General features: G+C 38.4%; 1 pseudogene; it reads right to left on the bottom strand.

Annotated features, from left to right (window-relative positions):
- Positions 1-14,844, bottom strand: part of LOC119035433 (ornithine decarboxylase-like) — a 53,218-nt pseudogene extending 38,374 nt beyond the window's left edge.
- Between the last annotated feature and the right edge of the window lie 205 nt (positions 14,845-15,049).

Genomic DNA, 15,049 nt, shown 5'->3' with positions numbered 1-15,049 from the left:
CTAAGGGGGGCGGAAGTGGGAGGGAAGTGGGGAGCATGGGGCAGGGTGGGCTGGGATGGGAGAAATAGAAAACTGTACTTGAAAAATAACTAAATAAAATTTTAAAAAGACAGAGGTCTTAAATGACACATTAGATCTCATGGATTTAATTGCTATATTTAGAGCTTTTTACCTCAAGACAACAAAATATACATTTTTAAGTGCAAATAAAGCATTTTCTAGAATAAACCACAATGAAGTGCCACAAAACAAAACTCAATAAATTTAAAAATTTTGAAATCATATCAAGCATCTTCTCTGATCACACTGTTATGAAACTAGAAATCAATTACAAGAAAAGAAAATCTGAAAAACACATAAACATATAGAAACTAAATAACAAATTACTAAAGAATGAATGGGTTAACAATGAGAGTAAGGAAGAAATCAAAAGTTACTTTTAGACAAATGAAAATGAAAGCCCAACAACACCAAAGCTATGGGACACAGCTAAAGTGGCCCAAAGAGGGAGATTAATAGCAATACAGGCCTACCTCAAGAAACAGAAAAAAACTCAAATATTTTACTCTTATATCTAAAGAAACTAGAAAAAAGGACAACAAACAAAGCCCACTGTGAAGAGATGGAAGGATATAGTAAAGATTAGAGTGGAAATAAATAAAATACAGTAAAAAACAACCCAAAGATCAATGAAACCAAGAGCTGTTTTTATTTTTTTTAAGATAGACAAGATGGAGAAAGCTTTATCCAGACCTATCAAGAAAAAGAGAGAGAAGACCCACATAATTAAAATCATAAATGAAAGAAGAGAAGAGACAACTGATACCCTAGAAATACAAAGGCTTATGAGAAAATATTACAAACAGTTGTATGCTAAAAATTTGACAATCTGGAAAAATGAATAAATTCATAAAAATAGACAATCTTCCAAGATGAAATCAAGAAGAAACCAAAAAGTTTGACATATCAATAACAATCAGTGAAATTGAAGCAGTAATCAAAAAATTCCCAAGAAACAGAGGTCATAGACTGGATGGCTTCCCAGGTGAATTTTACCAAACATTCAAAGAAGTGCTAAAACCTATTTTCAAACTATTCCAAAAATTCAAAAGGGAAAAAGACCCCCATGCTCATTTTTAACCAGCATTACCCTGATTCTAAAACAAAGAGAAGATATAACTACAAAAGAAAATTATAGAAAAATCTTTCTGATGAACATAAATGTGGTAAAAATACATACAAAGCAATATTAGTGGGACATAAAAAGAATAAAATCTTACCATCTTGACAGTATGGGTAGACCTACTGGGTATTATGCTAAGTGAAATATGTTAGAGAGAGAAAGACAAATGCTCTATGATTTCACTTATTATGGAATCTAAATAACAAAATAAATGAATAACATTAAAACAGACTCATAGATACAGAGAACAGAGTGATGGTTCCCAGAGGAGAAAGGCATTGGGAGGCCCAGTGAAAAAAAGTGAAGGAAGGAAAGATGGCGACGGAGTACGACAGAGCAGAGTCTAGCTCCTGTACTTGTGGGTGAAAATCCTGGAAGATCTATAGAGAAACAGCGCAATAAACCATCGGTTACCCAGCATTTATGAAATTAAAAGACCAGAGATTGTGACTGACACTGAAACACCAGACAGCAGAACAGTCAGCTATGGGAGCTGGGACACTCACGGCCACTGTGCCGCTGCCTGTAGCGAAGGGCCTGGGCACCGGGGAGTAAGCTTTGGGAGCCAGGACACTCAGCAGTGGTAGGTGACCGGCCTGGGGATCAGTGCGAGGACCAGTGTGGGAGTAGGTGGAGATGGAGAACATCAAGATATTTCAAGGAGTCTGCACCACTGAAATTCACAGGTATTATCCAACAGAAGTTCACACCATAAACCAAGGGAGTCAAAAAAGATCAATTTTAGAAGCTGAAGCTAACAAGAAGAGTCTCAAAGAATGGGAAGACAAAGAAACAATCCCCAAATGAAAGAAAAAGCAGAAACCTCAGAAAGAATGTTAGATGAAATAGAGGCTAATTGACTACCAAATATTGAATTCAAAGCACTGGTTATTATGAAATTCAAAGAGCTCACAATGAGCTACCAGAAACTACAGGGGAGCTACAATGACCTCACTGAAAACTACATCAACATGAAAATGGAAATAGAAACTATCAGCAAGGGACAAGTGGAAATGAAATACAATTTCCAAATTGAAGAACACAGTAGAAAGTTTCAAAAGTAGAATAAATAAAGCAGAGGATCAGATTGGCTAGTTGGAGGACAAAGTAGAAACCATCTCACAGAAAGAGCAAGAAAATGAAAAGAGGCTTAGAGAGAATGAAGAGGGATTAAGAGAAATGCAAGACAATTTGAAACGTAATAATTTCCGAATAATAGGAATACCAGAAGGAGAAGAAGAAGAACAAGGGATAGAAAACATATTTGAAAGAGTAATGAGAGAAAATTTCCCTAATTTGATGAGAGAAAAAGTCACACATCTCCAGGAATTACAGAGAGTCCCAATCGAGAGGAACCCAAAGAGGCCCACTTCAAGACACATCATCATCAAAATGGCAAAATTCCAAGACAAAGAGAGAATCTTAAAGGCAGCAAGGGTAAAAAAAGAAGTAACACACAAGGGAGCCCCAATAAGGTTAGCTACTGACTTCTCAATGGAAACATTCCAAGCAAGAACAGAATGGCAAGAAATATTCCAAGTAATGAGAACCAGAGGCCTACAACCAAGGCTACTTTACCCAGCAAGGCTCTCAATCAAGATAGAAGGCCAAATAAAGAGCTTCCAAGACAAAAGAAGTCTAAAAGAATATGCCTCCATCAAACCAGTCCTACAAGAAATACTAAAAGGACTGCTTTAAGGAAAGGAAGAAAAAGAGGGAGACAGAGAAGAATACAGGTACAAAAATGGCAATGAATAAGTACCCATCAATAACAACCTTAAACGTAAATGGATTAAATGCTCCAATCAAAAGACACAGAATAGCTGAATGGACAAGAAAGCATGACCCACACATATGCTGCCTACAAAAGACCCACCTCAGGACAAAAGACCATCACAGACTAAAAGTCAAAGGCTGGGAACAAATTTTCCAAGCAAACGGACAGGAAAAAAAAGCTGGGGTAGCAATTCTCATATCGGACAAAATAGACTTCAAAAAAAGGCCCATAAAGAGAGACCCAGAAGGTAACTTCATGATAGTCAAGGGAAGAATCCACCAAGAAGACATTAACATCATAAATGTATATGCACCAAACATAGGGGCACCAAAATACATCAAGAAAATCTTAGAGGACTTCAAGAAAGATATTGACAGCAACACAATTACAGTAGGGGATTTTAACAACACACTGTCAAAAATGTACAGATCTTCCAAACAAAATATCAAAAAATATATTACGGCATTAAACAACACCCTAGATGAAATGGACTTTAACTGATATATATAGAGCCCTTCATCCCAAAGAACCTAAATACCCGTTGTTTCAAATGCACATGGAATACTTTCAAAGATAGACCACATGACAGGACACAAAACCAGCCTCAATGAATCCAAGAAAATTGAAATCATACCAAGCATCTTCTCTGACCACAAGGGACTGAAATTGGAAACCAACCCCAAAGAAAAAAAACCAAAGCACCAAAAATCATGGAGACTGAATGGTACGCTATTAAACAACAAATGGGTCAAGAATGAAATTAGGGAAGAAATCGAAACATTTCTGGAAACAAATGAAAATGATATCACAACAACCCAAAACTTATGGGTCACAGCGAAGGCAGTCCTGAGAGGTAATTTTATAGCAATACAGGCCTACCTAAAGAAGATAGCAACATTTCAAACAAACAACCTAACCCTATGCCTGCAAGAACTCGAGGAACGACAACAAAGACAGCCCAGAGCAAGCAGAAGGAAGGAAATAACCAAGATCAGAGCAGAATTAAATGACATAGAGACTAAAAGCACAATTGTAAGGATCAATGAATCCAGGAACTGGTTTTTTGAGAAGATAAACAAAATACACAAGCCTTTAAGCAGGTTCATCAAGAGAAGAAGGGAACAGACACAAATAAACACAATCAGAAATGAAAGAGGAGAAATTACAACTGATACCACAGAAATAGAAGGAATTGTAAGAAATTATTATGAAGAACTGTATGCCAAGAAATTTGAAAACTTAAGTGAAATGGACAAATTTCTGCAAAAATATAATTTTTCAAAACTCAATGAAGAAGAAGCAGAAAATCTGAACACATCAATAACAGCAAAAGAAATTGAAGCAGTATTCAAAAAACTTCCGAAGCACAAAAGCCCTGGACCCGATGGTTTCACAGGAGAATTCTACAAAGCATTTAAGGAAGAGCTAACCCCTATTCTCCACAGACTATTCCAAAAAATCCAGAAGGATGGAAAACTCCCAAATTCTTATTATGAAGCCAGCATCATCTTAATTCCAAAACCAGATAGAGACACAACAAAGAAAGAAAACTTCAGGCCAATATCGCTGATGAACATAGATGCTAAAATCCTCAACAAAATATTGGCAAATCGCATCCAACAATATATCCAAAAGATCATACACCATGATCAAGTGGGATTCATCCCAGGGATGCAAGGATGGTTCAATATTCGCAAATCAGTAAATGTAATTAATCACATAAACAAAAGCAAAGACAAAAATCACATGATCATATCAATAGATGCGGAAAAAGCTTTTGATAAGGTACAACACCCATTTATGATAAAAACACTCAGCAAAGTGGGAATAGAGGGAGCATTCCTCAATATAATAAAGGCCATATATGAGAGACCTACAGACAACATCATACTCAATGGGCAAAAACTAAAAGCTTTTCTACTATGATCAGGAACAAGGCAAGGTTGTCCACTTTCACCACTTCTATTCAATATAGTATTGGAAGTTTTAGCCACAGCAATCCGGCAAGAAAAGGAAATAAAAGGCATCCAAATCAGAAAGGAGGAAACAAAACTGTCAGTGTTTGCAGATGACATGATAGTGTACATGGAAAATCCTATAGACTCTACCCCAAAACTGCTCAAACTAGTTAATGAATTTGGAAAACAGCAGGTTACAAAGTCAATATCCAGAAACCAAAGACATTTTTGTATACCAACAATAAATCAGAGGAAGCTGAAATCAAGGGAAAAATCCCATTCAATATAGCAAAAAGAAAAATAAAATATCTGGGAATAAACCTAACTAAGGATGTAAGAGACCTGTATGCAGAAAACTACACAGCCCTGAAGAAAATAATCAAGGAAGACACAAACAAATGGAAACATATACCGTGTCCATGGATTGGAAGAATGAACATCATCAAAATGTCCATACTACCCAAAGCAATTTACAGATTCAATGCAATACCTACTGAAGTAGCAATGGCATATTTCACAAACATAGAACATACACTTCATAAATTTATATGGAACCATAAATGACCCTGAATAGCAGCTGCACTTTTGAGAAAGAAAAACAAAGTAGGAAGGATCACAATACCTGATATCAAACTGTATTACAAGGCCACTGTAAGCAAAACAGCCTGGTACTGGCATAAAAACAGGCACATAGACCAATGGAACAGAACAGAGAGCCAAGAAATAAACCCAACTCTCTATAGTCAATTAATATGCGACAAAGGGGGTAGTAACATAAAATGGAGTAAAGATAGCCTCTTCAACAAATGGTGTTGGGAGAACTGGACAGCTATGTGCAAAAAAATGAAACTTGAGCACAAACTTACACCATACACCAAAATAAATTCAAGGTGGATAAAAGACTTAAATATAAGCTTTGAAACCATTAAAGTCTTAGAGGTGAACATTGGCAGGAATATCTCAGATATTTCACTCAGCAACATTTTTACTGATATGTCCCCTAGAGCAAGGAATATACAGGAAAGAATTAACAAATGGGATCTCATCAAAATAAAAAGCTTCTGCACGGATAAAGAAAACAGTATTAAAATAAAAAGTGTCAACTATATGGGAAAACATATTTGCCCATGATACCTCAGACAAAGGTTTAATCTCCAAAATATACAAAGAATTTACACGACTCCCCTCTAAGAAGACAAGCAACCCAGTTAAAAACTGGGAAAAGGGCTTGAGCAGACACTTCTCCAAGGAGGACATACAGAAGATCCAGAGACACATGAAGAGATGCTCAATATCACTAGCTATCAGAGAGATGCAAATTAAAACCACAATGAGATACTTACTACCTTACACCAGCAGAATGGCTATCATAAACAAAGCAACCAACAACAAATGTTGGAGAGGTTGTGGGGAAAAGGGGACCTTAGTTTACTGTTCATGGAATTGCAGACTGGTACAACCATTATGGAAAACAGTATGGAATTTTCTCAGAAAAATAAAAATCAGCCTGCCTCTTGATCCAGCAATTCCACTGTTGGATTATATCCTAAGAATCCCAAAACATCAATTTCAAAGAACCTATGCACCACAATGTTCATAGCAGCACAATTTACAATAGCCAAGAGCTATAAGCAACCTAGGTGCCCGTCAGTAAATGAATGGATCAAAAAATGGTGGTACATATACACAATGGAATTCTATGCAGCAGAGAGAAAGAAGGAACTACTACCCTTTGCAACAACATGGATGGAACTGGAAAGCATTATGCTGAGTGAAATAAGCCAGGGGTAGAAAGACAAATACCATATGATCTTACCTTTAACAGGAAGCTAAACAACAAAACAGACAAGCAAGCAAAAAAAAAGACACTGAAATAAAGAACAGGGGACAGTGACCAGAGGGGAGAGGGGAGGGAATTTAAGGGGAAAATCAGAGAGATTTAAAGGAACAAGTATAAAGGACACAGGGACAATAAGTAAGGGGGGTGGAAATGGAACGGAGGTGAGGTGCATGGGGGAGGGGTGGGCTGGGATGGGAGAAATAAACAGAAAACTGCACTTGAAAAATAACTAAATAAAAAAATTTTTTTAATTAAAAAAAGTGAAGGAATTAAAAAATAAATTTGTATTCACAAAATAGTCACAGGAATGTGGAATAGGGTATAGGGAATCTGGTTAACAATATAATAACTATGTATGGTGCCAGGTGGGTACTTGAAAATATCAGAGGGTCACTGTGTAAAGCGTATGATTGTCTGGCCACTTTGCTGTAGATCTGAAACTAATACAAAATATTATTGAATGTAAAATATTAAATATAATAGATTAAAATATAAAACTTAAAAAATGAAGTGTGTGTTTGATAACTCCCATATTTGTATAGTATCTGTATTCCCTATGCATGTGTCTCTATTGTCTTTAAATGGTTTTGGTCATTGGTTTGTTACCTAGTATAGTAGAATATTTTTTAAACAGAACACTAAGCATTATTCTATGGAAATGTATAGGATTATTTGAGACACTATGTGATATTACCTTTCCTCATGGTGGATGCCATGAAAGTCGGTAAATGAGGTAAATTTCCTTAATCCAACCTAGAATGAAGCTCCTTTTAGTTTTTGTGGGAAATGGTATGTATCTAAAATGCCTTTCCTCTTAGAGTGTCCTGTTAGAGCTCCCAACTGAAAAGCCCAGGTTGTTTCTCAGTGCCTATTCACAGCCAGCCACGAATGCCAATTCTGACCTATGAAAGTGCTCAAAAATATTTTCAGCCACTGATGAACTTGCAGATGCTTCTAGGAGAAAGTAGAGTACATTTTGATCCTATCTCTTTATTTGTCTTTTTTCTGGAATCTTGTTTCTGAAGGCCTTCTCTGCCTTGGTCATTATTGTGTTTCTTCAAACAGATTCTTTTAAAAATATTTTATCCAGTTTTTCCCAATTACTCTTTATTATAGCTGAAAAATAGTCTGCCTTTAAACAACTATTATTAATTGATTACTTACTCAGAGGCTCTGTTATTTTTATCACAGCATTCTGAGTTCTTTCTTTATAGAATTCTCCACAATTTATAATTCATTATTGTATGCTTCCTTCTTTCACATTATCTCCCCCTCTAGATTGTAAATTTTTTTAATCCTCAAGAATATGTTTATTAATTTTAAGAGACAGAAAGGGAGAGAGAGAAAAACATCAATGTGAGAGAGAAACATCAATCAGTTGCCTTCTGTATGCACCTCAACTGGAGATCGAACCCACAACATTTTGGCATATCAGACAATACTCCAGCCAACTGGACCACCTGGCTAGGGCTACATTGTAAACTTGATGAACCAGGAGAAATCACTGTTTTACTCCATTAAATCCTTGTTGTCTAGCTCATAATAGACTCTCACTATTTTAATGAAGGAATACAGCTTTGGGAATTAAGACTTTGATGTATATTGTGTAATTTAATCCTCACTGTAACCATATGAGGCAAATATTGTTATCTTCATTTTAGAAAATAAAAATAAAAATAAATTAAAGAAGTGAACAACTTCTCAAAGTTATCACCATATATTAATTGTTCAGTAAAATTTCTCTTCTTGGACACCTAATCATCATGCTTTTGCAACCTATACATGCAATCAGCTTTTCACTTTTTAGTGTGCAGACTATTAAAGTATCCTTTAGTTCCTTCTCTTTCTTTTACTCTCTTTCCTTTTCATGTTCTATGTCTTGTTCTTTAAGGCCTTTTATACTCATAAGCAATTGAACTGGAAAAATAAAAGGTGATGAAACAATAGCTGAGCAAGTTGTCTATGCTTCAATACACCAAAAGAAGAGCACACTCTCCCCTGTTCACATGAGTTTTGGGACTTGGGCTCATTCGTCATGTTGCTGTTGTTGTTGTGTATGTGTATATGTGTTAGAGAGGGGGAAATGATGCAGAAAGAGAGGGAGAGACACATCCATCACTTGCCTCTAGCATGCGCCCCTACCAACAAGGGACTGAACTCACAACCTAGGTGTATACTCTAACTGGGACTCAAGCCAGCAACATTTTGCTTTGCAGAATGATGCCTAACCAACTGAGCCACACTAGTTAGGCAAAACAAGTGCTATGTTTTAGAGCAATTTTAGGCTCACAGCAAAATTGAGCGGCAAATACAGAGTTTCTACATACCCCCACCTATACACATAGACGCACACACACTTGCACAGAATAGTACATTTGTTACCATTGATGAACTCATATCAATTCATTCATTTTTATCCTGCCATATGAAACCATCCAGGAATGTTTGTTTGCCCAATTTCAGCCATTTGTGTTGAGTCTTCTTTTGACCTGGAGTTAAAGTTTAATATCTCTGCTTCTTTGTCAGCATTTATTCTGTTCTTAACACCCTGCAGTGAAGTTCACTTACCCCTGAACTTTGGCCCTCCTAGCACATTGCAGGGCTTGCACACTCAAAGCCAGATGATTAACTTTAACATTGCATTCTTATAGGAAATCAGATATGATCTCTAAAATCCATAAATATCACATTGCCACGTTGATTTGAAGTATCTCTGATGCTGCTCATACTTGGTGCCCTCTCCTCCTGCCTGCCAGACCATGGTCTGGCTTGGATCCCACCACATCTAGCCTGTCCCAGCACGTCCCATCCCACAACAATTCTTTATTTCTCTGCAGCACCGTATCTAGCATCAAACTTTTCTTGAGATAGTCATTACCTCCTCTGAGTTTTACCCCCTCTGATTGAAAGCAAGGATCAAAATACTTCCAGATAGCTATAGTTAAATTCAAATTTATCCAAATCTGTCCATGTGTGGCACACAGTAGATGCAGTAAACATCAATACTTCCCCTATCCTTACCTTCTCAGGTATGTCATGGGGATAGAGTCACAATGTGAGAGACAAAACTGTGAAACTATATAAAATATGCTTGAACATAAATTATAGAAGATGTCAAATTCCTCCTGAGTTTGTAAACAAAGGAGGCTCTGAAGTAGCTGAAACACAGAAGGATAGTGGAGTTGCCAGGGAAAAGGAGAAGTAAAGGACAAGAGGCATTGTTCTGCCCAGGGATAGCTTATTAATCTTCAATGGCAAAGGGAAATAGAGCATATCTAAGTGGAGACTGTGCTTCTAGCTCAGTAGTTACTGGACATGAGTAGGATCCAGGCATACATCAAAGAGAGGAAAGAGGATTTCTGAAAGGGGAATGCAGAGGGATCCATTACTCTAGGCACAAAGTGAAGCTGTTTCGGACTATTGTAGGACAATGAGTAGACCCATTTGACAGCCATAGAGTCTCTGGAAAGTCAGGAGGGTCCTGATAGTAAAGCACTTGAATGTCTGGTTGAGAAGGATGGAATTTATCTTTCAATTGCTGAGGAGCTACTGGGAAACTTTGTGCTGACATGTAACATGATGACTGAGCTGCCTGGACAGCACAGACTGCGAGGGAAAGGGCCTAGAGGCTAGGGAACAAGTACAAAGGTCTTATAATAGCCTGGGAAGAGCTGATAAACCCTCACCTCAAGTGGCAAAAATGAGAGTGGAGAGAAAAGGATCTATATTCAAGCTCTGACTTCTAAAATCTTTTTGTGGCCTCCACTTCTTTTGGGTTTTTCTCCCTCACTATTATATGATAGATTACAGGTATTTAAAAATGTCCTTTAACTTATTAGCATTAGAAAATCTATTTGAAGATAGAAGGAGATAATAAAATAAACAATTGTGAGGGCTTATTGTAAATATATTGTAAAGGAATTAATTAGCAAACCCTCCTCTGCCACCCACCATCAAAGAGAGATCCAGAATATAAGTAATTGTGAATAACATAACACAAACTGGTGCTATTTTACTCAGGAGGCAAAGAGCATAACTATAACAAACATTGTGATTTATTTTAAAAAGTAGATAGGTTCAGCACAGGCAGAAAGAAACAAATGCTTCCTAATATAAGTGCATGTATTTCCAAAATGGACAAAGTGAAAGTCATGCTAATGGAGAAATAAAGCAATTTTGTGAAAGAATTAGCCATGCCTATTTCAGATGACAAACAGGAAAGAGAAATGGAACTGAGGGACCAACACCCTTTGTCCTTGTTCATGGAACCATACCCCAACCCTCCCTCCTCTGTCCTTAGTGTAAATTGACTGAGCTGAGGTGTGTAATGAGCATCCAACTGAAGAGTATAAGGAGGAACATGTTCAGGTGTCTCAGGAGGCAGAAAATGGTCAAAAAGTAAATCATCTACCTTGGGGGAAGATAAAAATTTCTGAGGGCAAAGTTTTGGTTATTGAACTTTAAGACTTGAAAGGAAGCTCTGTAATGAGAGAACTGGAAACCAGAGGGTTACGTTAGAAGGTCAGGAAGTCTTATGAGGGATTCTCTCCTGAAAAGTCTGTTTCTAGAAAGTTCCTTGTCTTGTGCTTTCATAAAACAGTTCAAATAGCTAACCTTTCCCTTTATGCACCAGAGATAGTCAGGAAGATCATAGAAACTTAATGTCATTCTCTCCACTCATTTCTTTAAGTCTAGAAGCAGAGCATTGGAGGAACACTGGCTATTGTGTTTCTCAAAAAGATATGTTGAAGTCTGGACCCCAGGTACCTTTACAAGAACCTTACTTGGAAATAGTGTCTTTGCAAATGTAATTTTAAGATAAAATCATTACAAATTAGCATGTAAGTGCTCTTTCACTGTCATTTCACCTAATTGTTAGCACTTTAATGGATATTGGGCGCTCATAGCCTTATTTTATATACAAAAGTCATAAAGCTTAGAGACATGCAATGGGTTGTCCAAGATCTTATGTAGTGAGCTAGGTCTAAATTCCAGGCATACACATCCTTCCAAGCATCTATATGACTGCTCTGTTATGCACCATTATGACATTTAATATTGTGAGACATAACACTTACCAAGGGGAGAAATTACTCCTTTATGTAGTGTCTTGCTTTGTGCATCTTTGACCTCACTTGAGTCATAGTTTTTTTTTTTTGTCTGAAACATAATATTCCTCCCGTTGTACTGCTGCTGCTCCTCCCCAGCCTGTGCCTTCTTGGGAAAAGCTCTTTGCTATGGCTGGCACACCTTCCAAACTGCATGTTTCTACTGAAAAAAAATCAGAGTGAGGAGTTCAGTTACACTTTGGACTCAGCACTTCAGCCTAAAAATAGAGAAGGAAGTCCAAGTCTCTGAAACCTAGAAAAGGAAGGGTCTATAGCTAAGCCAATGTGACTTTTTGACAAAGAACATCCTCTTTTGAGGTCTGGAACAGAGTAGCCCTAATCTTTTGCTAAGGTAGCTGCTGCACTTACACATTTCTCCATTCTCCACCTGGCTGACATCTGCTGGGCACTCAGAAAGTCTCAAGTGAGGGATTGCCCCATGAAGATATCCACCCTCCTCACCTCCAGACTGAGCCTGGGTCTCTCCATGTGTTCCCACCATGCCAGGGCTTTCCCCTACCATTATGCTTGCTCATTATGGGACTTCTTTTTCACTAAACTGTGAGCCACTTAAGGTCAGAAATGGGTCTTATTCCTCTAAGGATCTCCAGTACTATAAATCCTTAATAACTGCTGAATAAATAAATGAATGAAAGAGGCCAGTCCAATCCACTGTGGGGAATAGTAGAGTAGGGTTCAGATCTGAAGTACGGAGAGTGTCAGAAACTTCCCACCTCAGATTCCAGAAATTTCTCTCCTCCTTTCATCACTCATAGGTATGATCCTTTCTCAGATATTCCCAGCAATGAGATCAGAAATACCTTGGGAAATGCAGCATATCAATGTGAGAGACTTCGAAGAAGCTCAGGTCCTTGATTTGTGTCCATGCTTGATTCTAAAAGACTGGGACCCGAAAGCTCACAACTGGTGTCTTTCCAGCAGCTTTAGAATCCTACTCGATTATTTATTTCAGGCGTTTATGGTTCATGTTGCTCATGGTTAGGGAAATAAGAATCAGAAATGCCTCCTTTATCTGTCTGTGTGATCTCCCTGAATTAAGGCCAGTGTTTCAGAAGTGCAGGTTAAAGGTGACCAGGAAACCTGGAGCCAATCCTGACCTGATACAGCACAGGGCAAGAAGGCAGAAGCTGGGGAAAGGAGTTTATCTCCCTGCAGTGATATAACAAAGCAAAGGGTAATGAGGTTACCTGCCCCTTCCCAGCCATGCCCCATTCAACTTTCTGCCAAGTTTTTCCTCTGTGTCACTGCTGTGGCTTTTACAGAGGTCAGGAGCTTCTGCAACCATGAAGGCAGGCTATTTGCCCACTGGGTCTTCTCCTTTATGACTCTTCACCCTGTGAAACAGGGTGGAGCCTCCTACTCAGAGTTCCCAGGTACTTGTGGGGTACTGCTGCCCTGAAATCCCTTTTATTCACCTGTGTGCTCTCCCTGCTTACTCTTTACCCAAAGACTCACAAATCAGCATGTGGAGTAACTGGATGGGAGTGTGGGTGGCCAGAGAAACTGAAGGTTCAAGTCCCCGATCTTGCACTTGCGCAAGTTTCTTATCTATGAGCTCTATTTTCCTCATCTATAAAATGAAGCTAAAAATTCCTACATTGCCAATGGCCATGTTGATTAAAACTGTGATTTTCAACTCTAGCTGCACATTAGAATTCTCCAGGAAGCCTTAAAATGCCAATGCCCAGGCTCTACCCAGATCAATCATTAAACGTGTTTTTGGAGAGTGGGAGCAAGCAAGCATCAGTATTTTTAAAGCTCCCCAGGTGATTCATATCACCCAGGTTGTGATCACTGAATTAGAAGTAATGTATATAACCTAAATGATAGACTGCCTTCAGAATATGATATGCCACTAATAATGATACCAACAGTACTATTTTTACTCTTTATTTTTGTTGCCCTTAACTTTACTTCTGTCAAGAAAGGAAATCTGCTTACAGGGAAATCTGGTTATATCTAAATTTTAAATAACCAAGCACATACAAGTGATGATCACTAGCCTGTAAGCTGCTCAGTGAGACAATGAGAGTGACTTGAGACATCCAGTCAGCTGTGAAGACCTCCGTTCCTTAAAATAAGTGCATATAGTCTTGTCCCAGGGTGTGACCCCCCTCACCCAGCCTGCTTCATCTAGCTTGGGACTGTGCCAGTGGAAACATTTCTAGTTGAAGCCCACTGCCCTCATTTCTAAGTATAAATTGTATCCTGGGAGGCAGCTGTCAACTTTTGCATCTCAAGTTACCTTTCCTCTGCAGTAAACACGTGAGTCAAGGCTGGTCCCAGGTCAACTGACAAGCAAAAATGGCCCATTCTGTCTGGTGGCTTAGGCTGTTGAAACAATGCCCTTGGTACCAGTGAGGGAGTCATAAACTTGGGCTTGACACTATTTAAAGTTATCTTTGCTGATTATTTGACTAGAGGGAGTGGTGTTGAGTTATACCTGGCTTCTCTAGGGCTCTGCAGTAATAAGCCTAATTGGTGGAAAAGAGGGCAAGCTTCCCTTCATTAGTTGAAGCAATGGGTCAAATACATTAGTGCAGACAATTGACATGAGTAGACAATTACAAGCTCCAATTTACACATCAGTTCTCATCCGTTTCCAAACCAAATATGTTCTGCTAATATGTTGTTAGCAGAAGTGTGGGCGAAAAGTTAAGGCTTCTACCTGCCCCATTCATACATGGGTACAGGGATAGCTGTGGTTTTAAGCCAAATATTTAAATTTCTCTTTAATCTACCCACTTCTTTGCCTTTAAACTACCCAAGTCTGGGCCATAGTCCTCAAGAGAAGATGCATTAATACCTTCTGCCAGCACCTCAACATCCCCTCTTCATACAGAGCCATCAGAATGATGCTTCTTAATGTCAGATTGCATCATTTTGCTGCCCTACTCCTTTCAGTGATTTCCCCATCATTTTCAGGATCAAGCCTCACCCTTGAACATGGCCTCCATGCCGGTATCAGAATCTGGTTACCATCCACCTTTCCACCTCATTTTCTTACAAACAGGTGGGGATACCTCAGCTCTTCTCAGCTACAGGCTTCTTTTTCTTCCAGGTCTGGAAACACCTGCAGCACATTCTCAAGTGCTAATATCTAGAATCCTTAAGTTTTCAGCTCAAACTTTACTTCCTTGGGGAAGCAAGCCTTCTTTTCCT

The sequence above is a fragment of the Artibeus jamaicensis genome, unplaced genomic scaffold (assembly GCF_021234435.1).
Source record: "Artibeus jamaicensis isolate MK-2021 breed Jamaican fruit bat unplaced genomic scaffold, CSHL_Jam_final contig_414, whole genome shotgun sequence".
NCBI classification, from domain to species: Eukaryota; Metazoa; Chordata; class Mammalia; order Chiroptera; family Phyllostomidae; genus Artibeus; species Artibeus jamaicensis.
This window is presented reverse-complemented; position numbering and strand designations above follow the sequence as displayed.